This window comes from Mauremys mutica, chromosome 5 (genome assembly GCF_020497125.1).
Source record: "Mauremys mutica isolate MM-2020 ecotype Southern chromosome 5, ASM2049712v1, whole genome shotgun sequence".
NCBI classification, from domain to species: domain Eukaryota; kingdom Metazoa; phylum Chordata; order Testudines; family Geoemydidae; genus Mauremys; species Mauremys mutica.
The window spans coordinates 100,035,278-100,045,986 of NC_059076.1; the positions used below are offsets into that span (position 1 = coordinate 100,035,278).

Here is a 10,709-nt window from a genome sequence, read left to right on the forward strand (position 1 = left end):
AGCCCAGCTGACAGTTACCTCACCTCCCAGAAGGGCCAGTGAGTGCACTCAGTGAAGGGGGCAGGGCGTGGGGGAGGGAGTGTCTGAAAGGTCTGTTGGGGAGCACTGGGCTGTGAGGGGGTGGAGGGTGCTGGGCAGTGGAGGAGGTTTGTGTGTTTTAGGATGCAAGGCAGTGGGAGGCCTGTTGGGGGGGCACCAGGTGAGATGTGTGTGTGTCAGGGCGCTGGGCAGTGGGGGTCTGTGTGGGGCACTGTGTAGTTGTGGTGGTGGGATTATGGGAAACAGCAAGACAATTACAAATGCAACAAGACTCTATTAATATATTACCATTATCCAGTGATTCAGTTACAACAGTAGTCCCCAACCTTTTCAGCTGGCAGGCGCCAGCTGAAGGACCACAGCGGCGGCGGAGCACCCACCGAAATGCCGCGGCGGCGATGCCTCTCGATGACGCCGCTTGCCATCGACAAGCGACCTCATCGAGAGGCGTCCCCGCTGAAATTCGGGAGCAATGCCTCTCGATGACATCACTTGTCGGCGACAAGTTTCGTCATCGAGAGGCGTCCGCGCCGCTGCATTTCGGCGGGTGCTCTCCCGGGGGCCAGGACGTGGGCGCATTAAGATGCCCCGGCGGGCACCGCATTGGGGATCACTGAATTACAACTTGGTTCTATTTTGTAACACAGTTAACATCCCACCTACAGTACAAAACAGAACTGTGCTGTAATTGGGTCCCCAACAGTTTAAAATGGGGCTGATGGGCCCTAAAGCCTTTCCTACATTTGTATTGTTGTTAAAATTTTCCACCAATGCAATTGCAACACTAGTGTAGTCTGGCCTCCAGCCTATATTTGTGCTTCCATTATTGCGCCCACTGGTTATGATGCACCACTACCAATGCAACAATGGGAAAGTTTATAAAAAATGAAAGTGTTGACAAAGTCAACAACAACAAAAAAACTGGGGAAAATAAATACATTCTGTGAGAGAAGAACATAGAAAGGGGGGATGGGGGGAACCATAAAGAATACCATCTTAATTATCACTTCAAAAGGTTGTGGTTTTTTTTCTCCTGCTGATGATAGCTCATCTCAATTGATTAGACTCTTCCTGTTGGTATCCATACTTCCATCTTTTCATGTTCTCTGTATGTATAAATATCTCCTGTCTGTGTGTTCCATTCTATGCATCCGAAGAAGTGAGCTGTAGCTCATGAAAGCTCATGCTGAAATAAATTTGTTAGTCTCTAAAGTGCCACAAGTACTCCTGTTCTTTTTATAAAGAATACTGTAAGTGTTTTTAAGAAGTTCTTTGCTCCTAGCTGAGTTTGTTTGTCAGGCATGGAAAAAATTCACATCCCAGAATGCCATAGGTATGCCAACCTAACCCCCAGCGTAGATGTGGCTAAGTTGATGGTAGGAAAAGACGGTTACTCACCGTAGTAACTGTTGTTCTTCGAGATGTGTTGCTCCTATCCATTCCATTTAGGTGTGCGCGCCGCGCGTGCACGGCTCTCCGGAACATTTTTACCCTAGCAACTCCGGCGGGCCGGCTGGGCGCCCCCTGGAGTGGCGCCGCTATGGCGCTGGATATATATCCCAGTCGGCCCGTCTGCTCCTCAGTTCCTTCTTGCCGGCTACTCCGACAGTGGGGAAGGAGGGCGGGTCTGGAATGGATAGGAGCAACACATCTCGAAGAACAACAGTTACTATGGTGAGTAACCGTATTTTCTTCTTCGAGTGATTGCTCCTATGCATTCCATTTAGGTGATTCCCAAGCCTTACCTAGGCGGTGGGGTCGGAGTGAGACGTGGCCGGGTGTAGGACTGCTGAGCCGAAGGCTGCATCGTCTCGAGACTGTTGCACCAACGCGTAGTGGGAAGCGAAGGTGTGGACAGAAGACCAGGTGGCCGCTCTACAGATGTCCTGAATGGGGACATGGGCCAGGAAGGCGGCCGACGAGGCGTGCGCCCTCGTCGAGTGTGCGGTGAGTCGGCATGGGGGGACGCGAGCAAGCTCGTAGCACGTTCGTATACATGATGTCACCCAGGATGAAATCCGCTGCGAGGAGACCGGCTCGCCTTTCATGCGATCGGCAATCGCCACAAATAGCTGGGTCGAACGCCGGAAGGGCTTCGTCCGGTCGATGTAAAAAGCGAGGGCCCTGCGGACGTCCAGGGTGTGGAGCTGCTGCTCACGAGGTGAGGCGTGCGGCTTCGGGAAGAAGACCGGGAGGAAGATCTCTTGGTTGAGGTGGAAGGCCGACACCACCTTGGGGAGGAAGGCCGGGTGCGGTCGAAGCTGCACCTTGTCTCCATGGAAGACGGTATACGGGGGACCGGCCGTCAGGGCGCGGAGTTCCGAGACTCGTCTGGCGGATGTGATTGCCACGAGGAAGGCCGTCTTCCAGGTGAGATGAAGCAGAGAGCACGTGGCCAGGGGCTCGAAGGGCGGTCTCATCATCTGAGCCAGAACCAGGTTTAAATCCCAAGTTGGAGCAGGATGACGTACCGGCGGGTACAGACGGTCTAGACCTTTAAGGAAGCGGGCAACCATCGGGTTAGAGAAGACGGATCGGCCTCCTATGGCGGGCCGAAAGGCCGACAGAGCCGCCAGGTGCACCTTCAGGGAAGAGATCGCGAGACCTTGACCTTTCAGGTACCAGAGGTAGTCGAGGATAGTCGGGATGGGGACCAAGAATGGGTTAAGACCTCGTTGGTCGCACCAGATCGCGAAGCGTTTCCACTTCGCGAGGTAGGTAGAGCGCGTCGAAGGCTTTCTACTTTCGAGCAGAACTTGTTGCACCGCCAACGAACAACCCCTTTCTGCGTTGGTCAACCACTCAGGAACCAAGCTGTAAGATGCAGCGACTGCAGGTTCGGGTGACAAAGCCTGCCGAGGTCCTGAGTGATGAGGTCCGGCCATAACGGAAGGGGAATGGGATCCCGAATTGACAACTCGAGCAGCAAGGTGTACCAGTGCTGTCTCGGCCAGGCCGGAGCGACGAGTATTACGCGGGCCCTGTCCCTCCGAAGCTTGAGTAACACCCGGTGTACGAGCGGAAACGGGGGGAACGCGTAGAGGAGGGGATCCGTCCATGGCAGGAGGAACGCATCTGAGAGGGAGCCCGGAGCTTGACCCTGGTACGAGCAGAACCTGTGGCACTTCCTGTTGGCCCTGGAGGCAAACAGGTCTATCTGGGGAAACCCCCACCTCTGGAAGATTGTGTAAGCCACATCTGGGCGAAGGGACCACTCGTGGGAGGCAAAGGACCTGCTGAGATGGTCAGCCAACGTGTTCTGCACCCCCGGCAGAAAAAACGCTTCTAGGCGAATCGAGTGGGTCACACAAAGATCCCATAGGAGCATCGCTTCCTTGCAAAGCGGTGAGGATCGTGCTCCGCCCTGCTTGTTCACATAGAACATTGCTGTGGTGTTGTCTGTGTACACCGCTACACGGCGGTCCTGTAGGTGGGCCCGAAAGGCGAGGCACGCCAAGCGGATCGCTCTCAGCTCCCAGACGTTGATGTGGAGGGAGAGCTCCCGAGCTGACCAGACACCCTGGGTATGCAGGTCTCCTATGTGAGCACCCCATCCCAGCGCCGAGGCGTCTGTGGTCAGGGTGACAGACGGGCGAGGAGGGCGGAACGGGACCCCTGCGCAGACAATCCCCGGATCCAGCCACCAGGTGAGCGCCTGGAGAGTGGGCGTTGTAACTGTCACCACCATGTCTATGGGGTCGCGATGGGGGCGATACACCGATGCCAGCCACATTTGGAACGGGCGAAGTCGCAGTCTTGCGTGCGCGGTCACAAACGTGCACGCTGCCATGTGACCCAGTAGGCGCAGGCAGGATCGCACCGTCGTTGTAGGGAAGGCCTGCAGTGCCCGTATGAGCGAGACCATCGTCTCGTGCCGAGGACGAGGGAGGCAGGCTCTGGCTAAAGTGGAGTCGAGGACCGCTCCTATGAACTCCACCCTTTGTGCTGGAATTAAGCTGGACTTCTCGGCATTGATAAGCAGGCCTAGTGAACGGAACAGATACAGTATTTCGGTCACCTGAGCTGCTACCAGTTCTTGGGACCAAACGCGAATCAGCCAGTCGTCGAGATACGGGTACAGATGTATTCGACGACGGCGGAGGGCTGCGGCCACGACCGCCATACACTTGGTGAACACTCTCGGTGCGGTGGAGAGGCCGAAGGGTAGTACCGCTAACTGGTAGTGAGCATCGTTGACCACGAAGCGCAGGTAGCGTCTGTGGGGGGGGTAAATTGCCACATGAAAGTATGCATCCTTCATGTCGAGGGCGGCAAACCAGTCTCCCGGATCCAAGGAAGGAATAATGGTCCCCAAGGTCACCATACGAAACCTGAGCTTGCACAGGTATCTGTTGAGCTCCCGGAGGTCTAAGATGGGACGAAGGCCTCCTTTCGCCTTGGGGATGAGAAAGTATCTGGAATAGAATCCCCTGCCCCGCCTGCTGCGAGGCACCTCCTCTATGGCACCCACGCTCAACAGAGTCTGGACCTCTTGTAAGAGGACTTGCTCGTGAGAGGGGTCCCTGAAGAGGGACGGGGAAGGTGGGTGGGAGGGAGGGGACGAAACAAACTGCAGGCGGTAGCCGTGCTGGACGGTGTTGAGGACCCAGCTGTCGGATGTTATGGAGCACCACGCCTGGAGGAAGTGGGAAAGGCGATTTGAAAATAATAGGGATGGATCCTGGGGGGAGAGTGGTGGGCCGTCCTCGGGCGTCCCATCAAAAGGCCGGTTTCGGGCCTTGAGGGGCCTTGGAGGGGCCCTGGGTCTGGTTACGCCTACCCCCCGACGGCCTGCGGCGGTAGGGGGCCGTCCGGCGATTGTTAAATGGCCTAGACCTGGCCTGGGTGAAGGGCCGGTAGGGCTGCTGCCGGAACGGCCGTCTCTGGGTGGCCGGCGTGTGCATGCCCAGAGTTCGAATAGCAATCCTCCCATCCTTCAGGGTCTGAATTCTCGAGTCCGTCTTCTCTGAGAAGAGACCCTGTGTATCGAAGGGGAGGTCCTGGAGGGTGTATTGCACCTCCGGCGGCAAGGTGGAGGATTGCAGCCACGCAATGCGCCGCATGGTTATGCCAGAAGCCATAGTTCTGACTCCTGAGTCCGCGGAGTCCAAGGCTGCTCAAATTAAGGTCCGGGAGGCCGTCCTGCCCTCGTCCAGGAGCGCCGAGAATTCCCGGCGGGAGTCTTGCGGGGTCAGCTCCGAAAATTTACCCAGGCACCCCAAGATGTTAAAAGTGTACCGGGAAAGGAGCGCCATTTGGTTCGCTATGCGGAGCTGAAGGCCACCCGCTGAATAGATCTTTCGCCCCAACAGGTCTATGCGCCGCGACTCCTTAGATTTTGGCGCAGCGGCCGGCTGCCCGTGCCTCTCCCGGTCGTTCACCGACTGGACCACCAGAGAGTCCGGGGTTGGGTGCACGTACAAGTACTCGTACCCTTTGGGCAGGACGGAATATTTCCTCTCCACCCCTCGCGCCGTGGGGGGGACTGAGGAAGGCGACTGCCAGATTGTAGCATTATTCCGCTGTATCGTGCGGATAAAGGGCAATGCCACTCTTACGGGGGCCTCCGCTCCCACGACATCAGTTACTGGGTCATCGTCCTCTGGGACCTCCTCAATGGGCAGGTTAATAGCCTTTGCCACACGGCGGAGAAGGTCCTGGTGTGCCTTTAGGTCAATCGGTGGGGGTTCGGATGGTGATGCCCCCGCCACCGCCTCGTCGGGTGAGGACGACGAGGAGCGGCCTGGCAGCACCTCGTCAGATGTTTGCTCTGCCCTTGGGCGATCAGCCGCCACGGCCTCCTGCCCCAACGCCGGGCCTTGAGGCGAGTTGGTCTTTCCCGTTGGAGACGGGGGGGGGGGGCCTGCTGACTGTGGCCTCCGGCACCGAACGCTCCGCACCCGCCTGCCTCGGCGGAAGGGGAGGCCCTCGTTCGTGTTGGGCCCAGGGAACCCAATATCCCCAGTGTTGGGGTCCATGGTCCCGACCTTGAGACTCTGCCCTGAAGTCCACTGCACTGCCCTCAGGGGAAGCGATGGAGGGCTCACGAGAGGGCCAGGGAGGAGCTGAGGCGATCCCCGAGCGTGCGACCGATGCCGGCGTCAAGTGTCTAGCCGGTGTCGAAGGTCGGTGTCGGTCATCGCGTGACCTAATCGGGGAGCGGGACCTGCGTGTGGCGTGGTACCGGGAGCTCGACCGGCGGCGCCGGGAGGTCGACCGGCGGCGCCGGGAGGTCGACCTCGACCGCGAGCGGCGGCGTCGGGAGTGGCTCCGGGAGTCTCGGTGCCGAAAGCGGTCTTTGGAACCGGACCTCTTGCGGTGCCGGTGACTCGGTGACCGGGACCGTTGCCGGGAGTACGACCGGTACCGCGATTGAGAGCGGTGCCGGGACTGCGACCGGTGCCGAGACGGGGAACGGCGTTGCGAGGTCGATCGTCTTCCGGATCGGGATCGGCGCGGCGGCGACCGTCTCCGAGAGTGGGACCGGGATCGAGACCGAATCCTGGAGCGCCGACCGTCTCGCTCGTCAGGGGAAGGAGGCCGCATCATCAGCGGTTTGCCCACTGACTTAAGGGCCCACACCGGCGGTGCCGGGGGCCGGAGGCTTTGAGCTTACGCGAGCTCGATTAGCTCCCTCGCCGTCGCAAACGCCTCAGGCATGGACGGGATCCGCAGCTCATCCTCGGTGGGTACCGGAGAGCTGGGTGGTGCCAGACTCGACGGCCCTTGCAGCGCCGGAGTCGACGGCACCGTGCACTGCCCGTGCACTGATTCAGCCTGAACCGTTTTTGTCGGAGGCGGCTGGGCTAACGGTCTCTGCGGACGCTTTGCAGAGGCCGTCTTTGGCGCCTTATGCTTCCTTCCTGGGGAGAGGGAGCGGCGCCGGGACGTCGGTGCCGGGTGTCGAGGGGCTTCGGCACCGGAGCGGCTCGGTGCTGCCGGTGCGCTGCTCGCCGAGGAAGGCTTCGGCGCCGGTGGAGTTGGCGCCGGAGGCTGGAGCGAAGCCTCCATCAGCAGTTGCTTGAGGCGAGAGTCCCGCTCCTTCCTCGTTCGGGGTTTGAAGGCCACGCAGATCGGGCACTTGTCAGTCCTGTGTGACTCCCCGAGGCAGCGAAGGCAGGAGTCATGTGGATCACTCACCGGCATGTGCCGCTGGCAAGCCGCGCAGGGCTTGAATCCCAGTGCCCCGGGCATAAGCCCGCACCGGGAGTGGAAGAAGAGGGCTAACCCCTCTAATTCCCTACTTACACTATTAACTACTAAACTTGACTAACTATACAACTATACTAACTAAGTAATGAACTATATATAAAAGAAGAGATGGAGAAACGCTAGGGCTGTGGAGGTAAGGGAGCACTCCACTGTTCCAACTGGCCGTCACGGGCGGTAAGAAGGAACTGAGGAGCGGACGGGCCGGCTGGGGTATATATCCAGCGCCATAGCGGCGCCACTCCAGGGGGCGCCCAGCCGGCCCGCCGGAGTTGCTAGGGTAAAAATGTTCCGGAGAGCCGTGCACGCGCGGCGCGCACACCTAAATGGAATGCATAGGAGCAATCACTCGAAGAAGAATGTAACAGCTAAACAGTTAACTGATAAGCTGGGTTAACTGGAAAAACTAATGCTTAACCATTAATTCCCAGCCCCCAGACAGCTGAAGCAGCCCTAGCCCCAGCCCCAGCCCCGCCCCGCCAGACAGAGCGGCCACCAGGCCAACCCAAGCAGCAGCCCTTGGCCCTCTCCCTTTAATGAATTAATCATTTAAACTATATAATTTTAATCATTTAACCGGTTAACCTTTTAAACAATATTTACATCCCTAGCTGATGGAAGAATGCTTCCACTGACCAAGCTACTGCTACTTAGGGAGGTATATTCCCTACAGAGACAGAAAAAATCCCTTCCATCTGTGTAGGAAACATCTAGAATATGACACTACAGTAGCACAGCTACAGCCAGTAGTGTAGACAAACCCTCAGACTGCCATGTTAAATAATGCTTTTATTTAAATGACCCTTTTGAAATTAACATGTCAGTGAGATGAAATATATGGAGAAGGAACCAACTGACTTCTTTGCTGCTGTTATTTTGTTTAGCTGGAGGCTAACTTCAAGCTAAATCCAGTAGGATTTGTATTGAGGTTTTTGTTTTATTTTTAGTAGGGTTGCCACCCATGACTTCAAGTTGGGTACAAGTCAACCACAAGTTGTAATGAGCATGCTGAAAAATATATCACAGAGGAGGAACTGTAAATGTTTAAAAACTTAGCACTCAAGTTGTTTACATTAGAACAAGTATAAAGTAAGGGTAGGAAGGGGTTAAGGGAAAAATATGAAGAGTATTGAAAACAAGAGTGCAATATTCCCATCCAATACTTTAAATCACATCTCTACCAAAATCAGCCATGTTACAGCACATGATTACACTCTGGTTATTCCTGTAATGAAAGTCTAAAGCATATATTAAAATCATGTTTAAAATGGACAAAACATAAAAATCACATTGTAAACAAAAATATGAGATTATTAAAAACAAAACAAAAATATCTACAAATACAATTTGATTTAAAATAAATTAGTATCATTTTGTGCATTGTTAGTTTCGCTTTAAGATTGTCAAGCATACACTTTTCGAATTGAGAACACTGCAAACAGCTATTCCTTATACTTTGTAAGGTTTTAAAAACAAATTAGTGAAACATTTCCACAGGTTATACATGTTCAGAATCTTTTCCACAAAAAAAAAATTTCTATATTTTGGGGTGAATTTGAGTAAATCTGAATCTTGCTATAGCCAAACTAAGTGTTTGCAGACAAGCTGTAATGGACTATCCTGACATGGCTGCTGTTATGGTGTGAGGTAATTTAGGATATGAACATTTAGAGGAACAATAGCATCTACACATACTTCTAGATTAGCAAGAAGAGAGTGAATCGTGTCAGGAATTTTGGTACTGCAAGTGGTCATACCTCATGACTACACATCAAAGTGATTGGAAAGGTGCACAAGTACTGCCAGCACCATTGTAATACCTAGATTTGCTTGAAGGCTCACAAATGGAATCCTATCACTTGCCAGTGTTGTTTGATTTCTGGTTTGCGTAACCCCAAAGGAAGTGAGTGTAGAAAGGTAAACAGGAAGGCCATTTTTGCAATGAAAGGTGCAGAATAGGCCTTCTTGCACTGGTTTCATTACATTAGAAATGGAATGCATATGTCTACACTGTCCCTAAATCCATTTAAACTCCCAGGGATACAGTTACAGTTTTGAACTAGAGTAACTTTTATTGATTTAAAATAAAAGAGCCTTTGATGGGTGATCATTCATGTGTGGCAGCAAGGCAGTTACTAACTAGTCAAGAAGGTCCCACTCCTAGTGCAACTTTGCGTGTATAGCCAAGAACTTGTATACTGCACAGGGTCCTTCACCACCACCTGCAGTGCTAGCTTCAACTAAAAGTGCAGGTGGTGCAGCTGCTCTGTTACAAGTTCTTTTATTCCAGAATAATCACTCTGCTTTGGAAATGCACTAGCCCACGAAAGCTTTTATGCCCAAATAAATGTGTTAGTCTCTAAAGTGCCAAAAGGACTCCTCCTTGTTTTTTGCTAATAATTCCAGGACAGTGCTCCGAGAGAGCTATTCCAGTCAATTTCCCTGTGTAGTCAAGCCCTAAGCAATTAGTCTGCACAGTCCTGCCAGCCTAGCCCCACCACGCTGCTCAGTGTTTCCCATACTGGTACTAAAAGATGGGAAACCTCACAGGAAGCGCTGCCTAGGCCATACTCCCCGCCGCAGGCAGCTCATCGCCCAGCGCATTTGGGACTGGGATTCTTGCTCTGTTTTGTCATTAATTCTGACTGACTATGCTCGGTCGCTGCTGCACAGCCCCCAACGCAGCGGCAGCCCCGAGCGGGCTGGTGAGTCCTGCGGGCTGATGTGCAGGGGCCAGCGGAGAACCCCGGGCAGCCCCGTGTGGGAAGGCGGGCGACACAGGACGGGGCGAGGGCAGCTCCCGGTGCCCCTCTGGCCAAGGGATGAGGCGGGGCGGCCGGCAGCGGTGGGAGGGGACGAGGGCCGCGACGCACCTAGTAGGACAAGGCCTCGCTCTGCCCCAGAGCCCGGATCGGCCGGTCCCGGAAGCCGGGCAGCTCGCCCCTCTCGGGAGGCGGAACAACCACCATCCCCCCCCAGGCTCCTCCCCGGCAGCCGCGGCCCCCTCACCCAAGCCGCGCCGCGCTCCCTGCAGCGACCCCGGGGCCGCCCTTACCTCACACAGCTCCGGCGTGGCGCAGCCTTGAGCGGCCTCAGCTGCCCGGGGAAAGGAGGCTGCTCGGCGGCGGCAGGAGCGGGGCTGAGCGGGGGCGGCTCAGGCGGAGCGTGCGCCGCGCCGCGGGGACACAGTGCCGCTCTCCGTCCGGCCGGGGAAGAACAGCCCAGGAGGAGGCTCCGCGCTACCCCCCAGGGCCTGGCCCAGCAGCGCCGCCCGCCGGGAAACCCCGCCCCAGCCTGGCACTGGCAGCAGGACCCGCGCCCAGCTCCTCTGCCGAGAGGAAGCCGGAGAGTCGCCAACTTTCTGACTGAACAAAACGGAGCACCTTTGCCCCGCCCTTTCTCGGAGACCTTGACTGGCTCATTCCATCTTCTCCCCTCCCTCTGTCGCTTGCTTTCCCCCA

General features: G+C 55.7%; 1 protein-coding gene across 1 annotated transcript in view; it reads right to left on the minus strand.

Annotated features, from left to right (window-relative positions):
* Positions 1 to 10,437, minus strand: part of N4BP2 (NEDD4 binding protein 2) — a 72,717-nt gene extending 62,280 nt beyond the window's left edge. Inside the window, exon 1 of the mRNA XM_045019139.1 lies at positions 10,304 to 10,437. The gene's annotated coding sequence lies outside the window, so the exon portion shown is untranslated. The remainder of the gene's footprint in view (positions 1 to 10,303) is intronic.
* Positions 10,438 to 10,709: the final 272 nt, after the last annotated feature.